Below are 15,863 nucleotides of genomic sequence, written 5' to 3' on the forward strand. Positions count from 1 at the left end.
AATGCGAAGCTCTCGCACTACGCACGCCGCCATTGTTGACATGCAGGCGTCAGACGGCGTTGTGATACAGCCACGTAAACATGTCCGCCATTATTGATGCTCCCGCCAAGTGTGAATTGCGAAATGTGATTCGTTTTCTGAAGGCAATAGTGCTGCAGAAATCCATTGAAAGTTTAAAGATGGCCGTTTCAGATGACCTGGTGCAACGAGTTGACAGAATGGTTAGGTTAGGTTGAATTCATTGGCGGCAACTTTCTTTGAAGAGGGTATTGAAAAGCTTATCCACAGATATGACAAATGTCTCAATCTCTTCGGTGATTATGTCGAAAAGCAATAAAATTATTGTTTTATTTTAACTTATTCCAAATATTTTTGCTGGGTGTGTTTATGTAACTGAATGAATTTATATCATTGTTTCGAACTGAATCTTTACAAAAAAAATAGTTTGTTTATTAACAACATTTGAATAAACTACATATAACAAAGTTAAAATAACTTTCATTAGTTAATTGATACAATTATCACAAACGAAGAGAAAATAATACTTTTTAATCAGATTTTTGTAACAATGTATAAAATAGAATAGAGAAATTATTTCTCATGCAAAAAAATCATTTAACTCCCACGTGAAATTTAAACAAGAGAAATTGTTTAATGATTTTTAAAATACTTCAAAAACCTTTTCAATTATTTCAAATCATTATGAAAATTTTAGCAAATGCAGCCATACGTAAACTAATTAATTTTACGATCACAAAGTTAGGTCAAAAATTAACTAGAGAATGTCTAAGTCTGTAAGGAGCTATCAGAAATAACTTAAAGTTAAATATCGTTTCCATTGACTTCCACACCATGCCAAAAACAACACTAAACGCCAATCAGAGACACATATACCTTGAAAGGTAAAAAGTTTGATACCAAAACAACTTCCATAAATGAAATTCGTGTTGAGAAATATCTGACGACAAAAAGAAACAATATACTAAACAAAATGAGTAATGATAACTAAAATTTCTAAAGCATTATTATTGGTAACTATAAATTGTTGTGAATGAATCTTATTTGCGTGAGTAATGACCCACCACCACACCAAAAATGGGGGTCAAACAATCAAAAGCGGGGGTCCATGAAAATTTATTTGATATCCATAATAAAGAACTGAAATATTAGCTTGACTTGTCTTATCAATATAAGCAGATAATATTCTAAGAAGGAGAAAGTTTATTGCGTGATTATCTACAAACTTTACTTGGCAATGAAGCATTATTATTGGCATTTGTTAGATTTGTTATGGGCGAAGAAATTCGCGAAAAACTTGACGAACACTAAAGGCGAATCAATATCCTGAGTGATTTATTGGCGAGCTCCAGAAATCCAGAGGTAATTTATTGTGTTATCCACCGAGTATCCATCTAGTAGAGAAAAATTTGAATAAATTGCAACAATCGAAGCAATTTGTGATTAACGCAGTTAACAAAATAAGAATGTGATAAGCTCGCGCTTAATTGCAGACGAAAACGATGAAGACTTTCAACGATTGCTTTTGTCGAAAGGTGGTTTATATTCTTTTGATTCAGTTTTAGCGTTTCTGGAAATTGAATCATGATTTAATACAAAACCTGATCAATCCCAAAGTAGACACCGCGTAACCTCAACGTACTATTGCAAGAGGACGGCCTCAATTTGATAAAAACAAAGAATGTGATTTCCGCTTTTCTTAGTATATTGATCGGTGCGAATTTTCATATTTTTCAAACTTGACGCAGGTAGAATCGTGGTCGAAAGGTGGGGTTTATATTCTTTTGATTCAGTTTTAGCGTTTCTGGAAATTGAATCATGATTTAAAACAAAACCTGATCAATCCCAAAGTAGACACCGCGTAACCTCAACGTACTATTGCAAGAGGACGGCCTCAATTTGATAAAAACAAAGAATGTGATTTCCGCATTTCTTAGTATATTGATCGGTGCGAATTTTCATATTTTTCAAACTTGACGCAGGTAGAATCGCGTTTTCCTCGTCATATCTTATCGAAAAAAGCTTTAGTACCATTACAAAAAAAAAAGGAGCAGATTAAATATCACATTATGCAGTTATTCCTGACGAAGCTTGATAATATTGATAATCCATCAAGTACATCTCTCTCATTAAAATTTTATCTTTTTTTGTAATTACCATTGTAGAAGTTGCGTTACAAGTGTTTAATTTTAATTATATTACTACAGTTATAACAATAATAAATAGTAGGTTTAAATATTTAATTAATTCCTACAGTACAAAAAATTTTGTTACATTTCTTTTGACCACTCCGAATTTTCTAAATAAAATTTGTGAGAAGTGATTGGTTCTTGTGTTGAGAGTCACTGTAGTAAACTTTTTCGATTGGTCAACTTTCTTTTTTGATATCCATAATCAATTAATATTTAATTGAACATTTTTTTAATTGATTTCATTATCAGTCAATTAAAATTTTAAAGTTTCCATTAGTAGATATGAACCTCGCTTTTTTTTCGATATTTGGGAATAGGTCGTAATGTAGCTGGTCCACCGGATCCAACAAAATTTTGAAAGTAGTCTAGATAGTATCTCTATTTTGATTCGAATCTATATTTGAATCATAATATACTTTTTTTATTTGTATTTCCGAAATTAATGTAAATAACATATGAGAAAGGGACACACTATAATTATTATAATTGGAATGGTAGGAAAATGGCGTGATAAAAACAAGAGAAATTATAAAATTACGGTTTGAAAGGAACCCGGTTTAAACATAAGATGCATCGAGATTTGCCCACGCGATGTCTTGTAATTACAACTCAGATAATAATCCTTTATATTCTGTATAAATGTATCCTTTATTATTACTGATATCATCTGTTTTATCTATCTATCTATCACTCGTGGAATACGTAAATAATAGTTTTTGCACATTCAAAATCTACTTACTATAGATGAGTTTTATAAAACAACAAGCTGACAAAGACAAGCGAAAATGAATAGCATAACTACTGTGAAAGTTAAGAAGATGTTGTGAGCTCAGTAGAATCTATAATTGATATAGTAGACAGAGGATTTCTAATTTAGCTTTTGTGGATCAGATGAGGAAACTATAAAAAGGAATTTTCTCTGTAATGACCAAACTTAATGAATTAAAGTTTGTTTTGCTACACCATGCATCCTATTCGCCAGATTTACCTCTCTGGGATTATTTTCGTTTCCCAGATTTGATAAAATGGCGGGATGGTCAAAGAGTTTCCAAAATTTTTTGTGTTTTCTTTGCTGGATCAGGTACTTCTACCGAGCTCTATACTTTCACGTACACTAACTCGAGGGGCTTCTTCCTTTTGATTGTTGTTACTAAATCGTTGTTATCCATGGAGGTTGACCCTTAACATCCGCGTGCTGGTGAAATCTTTGTTCATGACTTTTTGCTAATTTGGTAATAGTCTTATCAATAGTGTCCATTGACAAGTCCCGATGGATGTCACTATTTTTGCGGTACCAAGAAAAACACGTTTCCGTCACTATTATAATATTTGCGCAATATCGGTTGGAAACGAACGTGTTAAATTGAAGAAAACTCTGATTGAGTGCTATAAATTGTTGCAAGAGGCCTATGGGGACAATTCTCTATCCCGTGCGCGTGGTTTTGAGTAGTGTAAGCGCTTTAGTGAGCGCCGAAAGAGCACTGAAGATGATCAGCGCCTAGGTCGCCCTGTGATTGTTTCAACTCCGGAAACAGTGACCAAAATCAACCAAATTGTACGTGCAGATCGTCGAATGAGCATCCGGATGATTGCCGAGACTGTACACCGACAAAGAAACAGTTAGAAAAATTTTACACGAGGAATTACACATGACAAATGTCTGTGCCAAAAAATTTGATTCCTGACCAATAGCTCTTGCGTCAACGGATCTGCTCAGATTTCCTTTAAAGGTTAGAGAAAGATCTGCTTTGAAATGGACCCGATTTGAGTCGATGGAAGCGGTAAAGCAGAGCCTAAAGGCGTTCACCACATAAGTCTTCCAGCACTGCTTCGATCAAAGGAAAAAACGTATGGAAAGGTGTCTGTCGAGTGGAAGTCACTATATTGAAGGGAAGCATTCGAATGTAGAATAATTTTCATAATAAAACCCCTTTTTGTAAGCATTTCAATACTTTGAAGTCTCTGTATTATAAGTAAGTTAATTTGACTGGCACATTCGCAAAGATGTCCATTGTTCTATATTTGTATAGATTCCAATAGATTTTTCTAAACTCGATGTTAACGTGGAGGAACGTGGAGTCCTTTTTGATATGGACGTAGAGCGTATTATTTATTTCAACTGGTATAAACTGATTGTTTTTGGGAATATTATTAACATGTACCTACAGAGATTTATATAAAAAAGTGGCAATTGTACACTAGTATATAATAGTACTGGCCCTAATACACTTTCTTAGGGTACTCCTGCCCCAATTTTTTTTAATTCTAAAGAGTAAAATAATTATGAAAACTGTTTAGGAAAAAGTCCATGCATTTTATATTTGAATCCTTCATCCTATAATCCTAACATATAGTTGAATGTACGACGTATATCTCGTGACGTAATTGGGTTCTTTGATATTTGAGAGACAGAGTAAGAAATACAGATGTCAAAGAGCAATGCGGGATACAAGACATTGTGAGATGGGGAAAACAGCGTAAGAGGCAGTGGTACAACCATGTAAGACGGATGGATGAGAACATACTTCCGAGAATAGTCCTAGAAAACAACCCGCCCGGCTCAAGGCCTCCCGGGAGACCACCTAAAAGGTGGAAAGATAGTCGGCAATCCACCTCTCAGGAAAAGAAGCAGAGGCACCTTCAGAATTAACAGATCGACAGATCTCCAAGAAGTAGAAGAAGAAGAAGAAGATATTTGATAATTTCGATATAACCAACAGTAAGGAATGACGTAGCTTCGTGAGAAAAATGGATTCTACTGCCTTCAGTGGCGTCTCATTGTTCAAATAACTAAATGGGCTTGTTTCCACTAAGAATAAATCGGATGGCTTTGAGTTTCTAATGATTAATCATGATAATTAGTAAATAAAAAAACAATTTTTCTACAAAAATAATAAAAGATTAATAGTAGATCACGTGACAATAAAAAAAGCTTGACGTCACACCTCGCGAAACGCTATGTTGTAACTGTCATTTTTATATAAAGTAACCTGGTTATGTTGCGAGTTTTCAGCAATTATTGTTAAATTAATGAAGTTCGTTTTCAGTTTAATCTTGAAACACAGATGTACTTTGCCATTGAATCAGGATTTAACAAAGCAAACTATAATAATTTGCCCAAAATTGACGCAGTTATGCTTGACAAATTTTTTGCATCGAACACTTACTTTTGTTCATCGGAAGTCCGCTGTATTATGTGAAAAACAAACAAAGTCTTATTTAATCAGCAGTTACAAGTCAGAGAGTCGCATTTACACACTGTGGAATGAAAAAAATTAACTGATTTTGAGGTTAGGAAATGCAAAGTTTCAATAACTTCAACTCAATTAAGTCATAACATTTTATATGTTACGTGTGGTATATTATGGTAGATTTTATACATTTATAAATAGATATATATATATATCAAGTTTTGTTTGATTCTTAAATCAAAATGATAAAGTAAGATTAAATCGCCAGAATTTGTCTGGAGTTTTTATCGTTGTACTTTCACATTAGGGCACTATACAGTATTTATAATACGAGGAATTACCATTTATTAAAAAAACACAATTGACAGCGAGGTGTGACGTCATTCAAGACGCCATGATAGTCTTGTCCGTTTTAGCGGTCAATTTCAAATTCATTTCTAAAAACTCAAAATACTAACGTAAAAAACTTATTTTTCTCAAAATAATATATTTTTGGGGTGAAATAGATGCTAAGATATAATTTTAAACTAATTTCCAAATATTATCAACTACCCTATTGTCTTATAATAGACAGCAATGTTATAACAGAATGTTTATATTGGTATTATATCTAGATATTCAAGTTTCTCACAAATTATTTTGCAAATTTTGAAACTCGTTTTGTTATCAAATTCCGATAGGTGTAATTTGACGTATGTTTCTTTGACACTTCTTAAGACTTAAGTAAAAATAAAATATTGTGACCTGGTTTAATTTCTATACCGCAAAAATATGCAGCTTCTTTCCTTCAAATAGTTTCGTTATATATAAGATTTTATAGAATTTCTAAGAGGTGATTTCTGTAAACAAGTTTACAGTTGAAGTAGAATCTAGATGTTATATCTGCCATTTTAAAAAGTGTTTACTAGCCGATTATATCGTTGAAATTTCCATAATGAATACAGGATCTTTTTAGTCCCCAATATTTATGGGTTATAAAAAAAACGGGTTTTATCAAGTTAAGATATCGTATTAATTCGTTAGATTATTTTATTAATTTAAGAAAGAAATATGAGAAATGATTAGATTCGAATATGGATGCTTTGTATGTCTCTATTAATATAATTTGATTTAAAATTTGATAAAGAATAACATGATTATTAGAATTAATAGATTTCCAGCAATAATTTTTTAAAGAAATACACCATATAAAGAATAAAACGATGATTATTCTTCGTAAATAAATGGTTGCAATTAATTTGTGGGCAGCTTATAAGGCATGATTACTGTTTCTACTTCGCTTAACAATCTACTAGTTCCTTTAGTAAGAGTCAACTTTTAGTTTCAACTAGGATAATCTTCTTAGTTCCAGTTTTATGTGGTATTCTACGCGATTATTTTCATTTATCTCAACTTTCACGTTGTAGAATTTATCTATCAAATCGATTACTGTAGACAATTTCTTGTAGAATTAACAGAGAACAAATTAAAGTAAAACTACGTACATTCTTTATATCATTTAATTAACTAAAATCAACTAAGCAGAAACTTATGTGAAGTTTGTTCTTAGTTCAGAGTATTATATGCTCCAAAAAAAAAAAAACATCTTCTCATATATGCACTTCATTTAAGTTAACATTTTCCACGTCATCTTCGTTGTCTTTATTAGTTTTATTACAACGCAACGAATAGATCCAAAAAGAGTGATTAGGCAAGAGCAGGAGTAGACAAGCACAATTTGAGCATGATTTGGACAAGTAATTTATTTGAGTCCAGTAATGAACCCTATTGTTTCTTAGATACAAAAGTACAAGTATGTTCCCAGAAGTACCTGGTCTGACCTAGAGATGGTGGTAGTTGCTCGAAAATACCACCGTAGTTTGAAGATACCACGTTGTTTAGTATTTGTTTGGTGAATTTGTGAACATGTAAATAATTCTAAGATCTTAGAATATTGGGTAGCAGAATTTAAACGAGGACGTACGACCTGCGAAGACAAGCATTGCAGTGGTCGACCCAATGTGGTGACCTATCCAGAAATGTTGAAGAAAATCCACAAATCGGTACTGGATGATCGTTGACTGAAAGTGTGTGAACTACCAGACATAGTAGACATATCAAAAAGTGCGATTAATCATATTAACTGGAAATTTTGGCATGAAATAACTATGCGCTAACTGGGTGCCGCGTTTGGTCATATTGAAACAAAAAGAAGATGTTTTCATCGAGTATTTGGTTAGGACAATGGACTGAAAAGGGAGAATCGGCTACAAATAAAGCAAGGACCGTTCCATTTGCAGGCTATGTAATGGCGTCGGTTTGTTGGGTTGCGCGTGGGAAAATTTCCATTGATTATCTTGGAAAAGGAAGAACTATCAACGGAGAGTATTATACGAACTTATTGCAACGTTTAAGCGAAGAAATCTAGCAAAAACGGCCGCATTTGGCTGAGAAGAACGTTGTATTTCATCTAGAAAATGCAGCTCGCACACACGTTATTGCAATAACAAAAATTAATAAATTAAAGTTTTAATTGCTACGTCATTCATCCTAGTCGACAGTTTTAGCCCCATGGGACTATTTTCTGTTCCCAGAATTGCAAAAATGGATCGGCGGTTGAAAATTTTTGAAGCGACGAAAGCAGTTAAGGTGGGCCTTTGGTACGACAGAGATTGACTCAATGAAATGTAGGAAGTCAACCGCCAGAAAGTATTGGGTACATTTTTTGCAACGATGTGTATTATTTCAAACATCTTCATTAAAGGCAACTTAATTTACATACACTGAGTTCGAATAAAGGACGGTTTGGCGCTGGTTAGCTTTCGTAGAAAACCAAATGTTTCTTGAAGATCAGGCTTTTGAATTGGATGTCATTCCAAGGAAATGGCACTCCTTCCTCTTAGTAAAATACGCTAAATATTGTACACATCTGCAACGGCATTAATAAGCTTTACAAGTATGATTGCTGATTATAATACAAGGCACTAAATGAGCTGGCTGATAAAAAGTTGGTAGGACTAGATCCATGGACATAGAGATTCGTAGATTAAGGAGCACTTTGAACTGTGACAAAGGAAGAAAAATAAATAGGCACAGCTTGATTCGTACGGTTGCAGGCAAATCCTCAGACTGGATAATTAGGACCGAAAAGCCTCCGTTGTTAAACTTGATTTTGGTGGTCAAAACTTTCACCATTTTCTTGATGATTCATCTTTTGTCATATAATCGGAAAAATAAGACTCAAATGAAGAACTTCTTTGAGAGAACTTCAAGCTGCGAAATCGTATCTGTCATTTATCATACAGAAAAACTTTACGAGGCATACCAGAAAATAATTTTGTTCTTTTTATTTAAATATTCCAAATGTTCAGGTACTTCACAACTTTTATCTTCGGTGTTTCTGTTTAAAAAATCGTTGGGACTCACTATTTTTATGACTTTGACTAATGAGGTCATCAAGACCAAAAATTCAAGATCAAAAATTTATTTACTAATTAAAATGATGATTTTATGTAATAAGTCCATACCGTATATAAATAGAACATAAATGTGATTAGATTTATATTATTTAGAAACCATTAATTAGATGAGACAAAAAATTAGATACTCAATTTCAGTCTATTGGAGAATCATCTTATCTAATTCGAATTCTTAATTATTTCAATAATCTTTCTGTGTTAATTATAGATCTATTTGTAAATGGAAACGCATTCCTCGTTTTATTAGGTTTTTATGAAAAATTTTTTGCTCATTAGTCACTTAGTTCATAACTTTATCTAAATACCAACGAGAGCTTTTAATAACGTTCCATCCTTAATTAGCAATTAATGTTAATTTGGAGTTTTTCAAGCTCGAATTCTGTTTCACTGTTTACTCATTAAAAGTTATATTTTCTAATAACCAGTTGCGTTTAGTAATATTTCTTTGACATCTTCAATCCTAATAATATTGATTTTACAAAGTCGAGTAAAGCTGTGCAATACTTTTAAAAATCTCAAGTGATTTAGATGATTATTATTTATCATCTATTATTGAAGAAAAGCAAAGAAATTTCACAGGTCTATAAGTGGTGGAAGGTTTTAACAAATCAAGAGATGATGTAGAAAAATTTGATAAGATCTATAATCATTTCCTCGCCCATGACCATTCGTTTTTGTCTAATGTACTAGATTTAGAAACAGTAAAGAAAATATAAGTACTGTGTACCAAAGGAAAATTGTGCAAATCGAAAGTTTGCCATATCCATGATTTAAACTGAAGATATTGAATTGCTGGGGGACAGAATTTTATAATAGAGAATCTATTTCTGTAGAAATAACATATTAAGATTTAAATATCAGAATACTAATATTTAAAATATTGGGAAAGACAGTTTCATGATTCCAGTTGTACCAATGACAACGGAAATGACAGTATTTTTATTTTCCCAACCTTTACCTAATTATCCAAGTCAATGATTTTAAAATAATTATCAATCAAACATAATCACTGCTAAAAACATGGTTAAGTATGAATTCTAATCTAATTTAACACATGTTTCTGTATAGTTCCACGTAATTTTTGACGAAGACACTATCCGAGAATTTCCTTATGTGCGATAAAGATCGTTTACCTTAAGTGGATCAGAGTTTATTTTGCTTATTTTTCATACGGCTGACGGGGAAAGAATTGGATTCCAGACTAGTTAGAATCTAGAAAATTCGAAGTCCACATTACCAGTCAGTTGTTTCACAACTGTGCATGAAGTTTTTTTTCCGAAAAGCATAATTTACAAGAAGCATTTTTAGTATTGGATTTTACCGAAAATTTTGTTATCGCTGCTTCTGGAGAAACCTGAATTAAAGGCAGTACATTCGGTGGATTCTGGATCATACGATGACACGACATAGCCTATAGTACTAGAACTGGTCTTACCAAAACAATCCAAAATTGACTGAAGACATTTTCGACCAGCACACACACTGAAACAATCAATATTGAGATCGCCACATAGAATTAGTTTGCATTTTAGAGGTAAAGACTCCAGTAAGGTCGGTAGTTTGTGACAAAAAGTATGCACGTCAGCGTCAGGTCTTCTGTAAATACAAACCATTTATCATAATCATAAGTCTTGTTGTGGACGATAGAAAATTCGAAAGCTTTCTCAGATATTATATCATAACAGTCGTTGTTTGTGGACATGATCATAGTACTTCTATGTGATTGGGACAAGAACAGGCTCATTATTATTTAACCAATGTTCAGTGAGGGCAACAATCTCTGGACAATGAAGCTCCTCTAGTAAAAGTTTTGTGTCTTAGGAATTAAATATTAATAAGAAACAGGCCGAGCATGCTATCGTTCAGTCTTTCAGGGGGTGTTTGCTTCACTGATAGCGTCATTTTAACTAAATGGGAATACTAACTCTGTGAGTACCTAAAATATGTTTCGTGTCAAAAATGACTTCAGTTTTGGCAAATAGAAGACTGATTCTTTCATCATGACAATGCACCTGCACATACAATAATCAGGTCAAAAGATTGGTATGGATACACTGCCCGAAGTACCTAACTCGCCTGATCTAGCCCCATGTGACTTTTTCTTATTACCACGCTTTAAAATATTCCACCGATTCTTCAATATCGAAGAAGTTGCTAAATAATTCTACAAAATAGTATAAGCATCGGCGACTTGTATTAAAAAGTATTTTGAAAATGATAAAGTTGTTTGGAAATTTCGATTATTTTTGGATCTTCCTTCATAAACGAGAAAGTTTTCTTAGAATGCGTATACTAAGTAAACAAAGGTTGTTGGGAAGATTAAATATATACCTAGGTTCAATATGCGGTGAGGAAAGAAGAAGCCAACGATTGTATCGAGTTTCAGAAACACATTTATCAAATATAAACACATATAAATACCGATATTTGCTGCATAACTGAACCAATAATTACTTACATTATGTGAAAGAATTTTTACCTTTCTTATATACCCCGAGGCATAGTCATGATCTTTCTTTCAGAAATATTACGGTTGCCATCTTGGATAATTATGAAGGCCAACACGTACTTCACGTCATTAAACATTTACAGACTCGTTTTTCATCAAAGAAAAATTTCGTGTTTATATATAAAGAAACGCGTACAGACGAAGAAACCATATTTATTGTACAAAAACCTACAAATGTTAAACTAATTTTCGACATTACAAGATGGTTATAGCGTGGCACAATATGTATTCTTCATAAAACTTCGCTGCTTGTATTTACCACTATTTCGTAACTTTCCTCCCCGTATAAAATTCGGTAAAACCGTCAGTCCACGTGGACTCATCATCTCCACTGTTTACCAATGAAAACATCGAATCGTAAACATGAATGCATTTCTATTGGCTGAAGCTTTCGGAAGGCGTTTGTACACAATTTCTTTGAAATATTCCTACTTGAAAATCTGCGATAACAGTGGCGTGAATTGGTGAGATTTATTTACTTCATAAATTTCTTGAAATAAATAGAAATATATTCGAATGCAAACGGCCTAACTACCACAGTCTATTCAAACTTTTTAAAAACTTTTTAAAACACATAAAAAATTGAAACCTTTTTGACTTTGACTCACTATTTATAACTTACAGTCTGTCTGGTACCTAATCTCAGCTTTATGTATTAAGAAAATGTGTCTTTGTCGTTAAAGATACATATTTGTAGGAAATAAATTATACAGGACCATATCGCACACCACAAACAACTCTTTAGCTGCTTTGTATGAATTGTTCCCAGAAAAGGTGATTTCGCGAAGGAGTGATATTGAATGGCCACCTCGGAGCCCTGACTTGACCCCACCTGATTTTTTTCTTGTGGGGTTATCTTAAGAGCGTTCGACAGATTCAAGAAACAATATTGAAGAAAAGATCAGGAGTATTCCTCGACAACTTCTTCGAAAAGTTTTTGAAAATGTACGCAAACGTGATGGTTGTCATTTAAACAATGTGTATGTGTATTACTTTGGAGGTGACAAGATTTACCGAAGCTCAATTTTCGTTGAGGACAAAGTGTGCCGTTTAGTTTTTGTGTTCTCGTCAGATATCTACCCAAGTTTCATCCTACGTGACTGTCCAAGAATAAAATTCATCACCATCTTGATTCTAGTACACTGCCCATCCGATACTCATTGTGCTCAGTAAGATTTTTGGGTATCCAATGTGAGCAAAGTAAACTTACGGTTTCGCTTAAGATTCTTTCCAATTAGTTCCACAGTAACCAAAGAGGTCCACTTGATCAAGTTCTTTATTAAACTGTCTGACCTATGTTATGACCTATGGATTTGGAAAACCCAGTGTTTACAACTGATCTATCAATCCCACTTCTTTTAAAAAGTTCAGAATGTGGGATGGTTTAAATTGCCAAAGATCTTCGTCTTCTATTTAATAGTAGTGCTTTGGAGTTCAATACTTCGATAGAAAGTGGATAGAGGTTTCGTCCTCGGTGCAATAAAATCTGCACGACGGATCATCTGCCAGATCTAGCGTCTTCAGGTGTTTGTTGAGACAACAGTGCCCCAATAGAACTCCTGGTTGTATTCGTAGATTGTTTTTACTTAGGTTGGTACATTCTACTCTGGTTACAGTTTCCCAGATGAGTCTCTGCTTGTCTCAGCCCGTGTAGGTTAGTTTTGCTGCTATCTACCTTTCCTCCTGACTTATATTCCATCATTGGATCCGTTATAGCGAATTTACCGATATATGTAATGGTATTTAGAAAACTACTCAAAGATCTGATTCCACAAGCGGCGGTATTAATGCTGACATCTAAAAGAAGTAAGACATCTCTTCAGCGATCGCAGTACTGCCGCTGATAGAAATAAGAACGTGGATATACCTCGTATATTGGCAAGATCATTGATTCAGACGTGAATAACAAACGTATTTATCTATCGTTATCTATTGTGTGAAATAATATTCAGCAGTGGGATAAAATTTCAAACGTTCATATGATATTACTATCTCATACACTATTCAATTAATTTTTCCCACAATTACCTCATTTTTATGTTATTTTCCAATGAACTACATCATTTTCTTATTTTTATTGTAAAAAAAACTAATCAGATTAACAATTTGAATTGCTAATTTACATAATACCGCTACTTTTGATGTCGTTTCGATATAAATTAGTAATTTTGATATTTTTTATTATGTAAATCTAATATCTCGATTAAAGCTCATGTTTTTTTTTATTATCTATCTTCATATTTCAACATATTGATCTCTTTTTTTAGATATTTTATTACGATAGTTAAATATCTCATTCTACATTCTACAAGTACGGAGTATCCCAAGTTTTGCAAAAATTTTATAAAAAAATTTCGTTCTTCTTCCAAATATCCATAACAGATGTCTTCTAAATGCAGAAAATTCTGAATCACTATTTTCAATTCTCAAGATGAAACTTTTAAGAGTGGAAGACAGACAGACTGATGTGGTGCCAAGTAGATCCCAGTTCATATTTGTTCCCAAACGTACAATTTGAAAAATATTCAACACAGAAGGTGACAACACTAAAACAAACAATCATCTTCTTCATCTTCCTCTTTCAATAGTACCAATTCCTGTTTAATCCAGTACGTTTGGCTCTCTTCCTGGATCTTCCTGAGAAGCTGAACTCCAGCTTCCGTACCACCTCTTTGGTGGTCTGTCTACAGGTCTGCGTGTGTTCGGTCTCTGAACCGTGCACGAAAATATCTATAAACGCTTCCGATAACCGTTCCAAGTACTGTCCCGACTAGCAGGTTGGAACAAACCTATAGTTATCTACACAAAAGGATGCTTTGAGAATACAATCTGAGATATAGTTCAAAAAAGAATCAACTATACAAAACGGTGGTGTCAATCGGTGGGACTAACGCCATTACATCTATCAAACTCATTTATATGAAAAATTAAGTATAACTCTTATTTTTTGACTCCTTTCGATTATTAACGGTTTCATTTTTATTGTACTGTGACAACTCAATATCCCTATTAAAATATTCCACATCGACAGATCGAAATCACATCTGAACAATGATAATAATTTCCATTGAATTATATGGAAACCAGAACGATTCATTGGTCTGTAATATAATTCATATGTATGAAATGTATCAATATCATTTGGAGCCACTGAAATAATCATAAAAAACTTTATATAGATTTTAGAATAATCTGAAATTGTGATTTTAAGTCTCGAACATCAATTTCCGAAGCAACATCATTTTATGATACTAAAAATTACACAAGAGAAGCGATTGTTGAAATTATTTATCAAATTAATGGTTTTATTGGTCACAATTATCATCCACTATGTTCATTTTATGGTGTAAATAATCGTTCTTCAGAGTAGGTCATTCTAATAACAATGGACTTTGTTCGAACCATCTCGTGAGATGCCCAACAATACACAATGAAGAAGCTGTAACCACTGTACAAGAAAACATCGGAAAATATCGAAATCAATTAATTCGTCGCCTTTTTCAGCAACTGGGATTGTGTTTTTTCCCATTAATGAAATGGATTTTAGCTTATTTTGGTTTGAAATCTTTCAAGAATCATCTTATGCAAGAATTGAAGACAAAAAACCATCATATGTGGCTCCAATCGGCTGAAGCAAAATTACTTTTTGAAGCGCTATCAATCTTGCAGACGATTTAGCTCTAATAACCAAAACCAAAGCAAAATGTAAAGAGCATTCTGTCAACTAGATGGATCTGCAAAAAATATGGAGAGAAAAGGTAGAAAAGAATACATAGAGATTAAAGCGAAAAAGGAAAACATAATAAAAGATTATCGAAAGGAAGTAAAGCCTTGGGATCATTGAATATGTTGATAAGATCTAGAGTAGCCAAAATTAGAATATACCCAACAATAATTCGACCAACATTTGCACACGAAAGTGAAAAATGGGTTTTAACCAAGGTTGAAGAAACAAAACTGGTTATATGGGAATGGAAGGTATTGAGAAAAATTTTGGGGGGACTACAGAACAAGTAGGACTTTTGAGAAGAAGGAGTAACGAAAAACTGAACGATTTGTATAAATAAGTAAGGGAAATAGATTTGCAAAAAGGGTTATTGAAGAGTGATACAAGAAGGAGGAAGACCAAAGAAAAATGGTAGAAGTTTGGAGGATATTACATAGGTAGAACCGAATTGGAGGGCAAAAGTACCTGTGGAGAAGAATTGTGAAGTCAGTTGATCGATCGATGAGAAAAAACAAATAATACATAGGCCGAAAAGATTTGTAGTACTGTAAATATATATGTTTGTCCATATGGCTAAAAAATTCATAATGTTTAAAAATTTTTCGTACTTCAAGAAGCTGGCATTAATATTCCTACCATATGGTTCCAACAGAACGTAGCCACTGGACACCGAACGCTTACGGTCATTCATTCAAAGAAACTCTTTAAGGAAGAATGATTTTGAGTTTTGATCCAATCAATTAGCCTCAAACATCTTGAAATTCATTC

At 33.2% G+C, this 15,863-nt stretch overlaps 1 protein-coding gene across 1 annotated transcript in view; it reads left to right on the forward strand.

Annotated features, from left to right (window-relative positions):
- Nucleotides 1-15,863, forward strand: part of LOC130904056 (uncharacterized) — a 50,929-nt gene that overhangs the window by 1,834 nt on the left and 33,232 nt on the right. The window lies entirely within an intron of this gene.

Source organism: Diorhabda carinulata, chromosome 2 (genome assembly GCF_026250575.1).
Source record: "Diorhabda carinulata isolate Delta chromosome 2, icDioCari1.1, whole genome shotgun sequence".
Classification (NCBI taxonomy): domain Eukaryota; kingdom Metazoa; phylum Arthropoda; class Insecta; order Coleoptera; family Chrysomelidae; genus Diorhabda; species Diorhabda carinulata.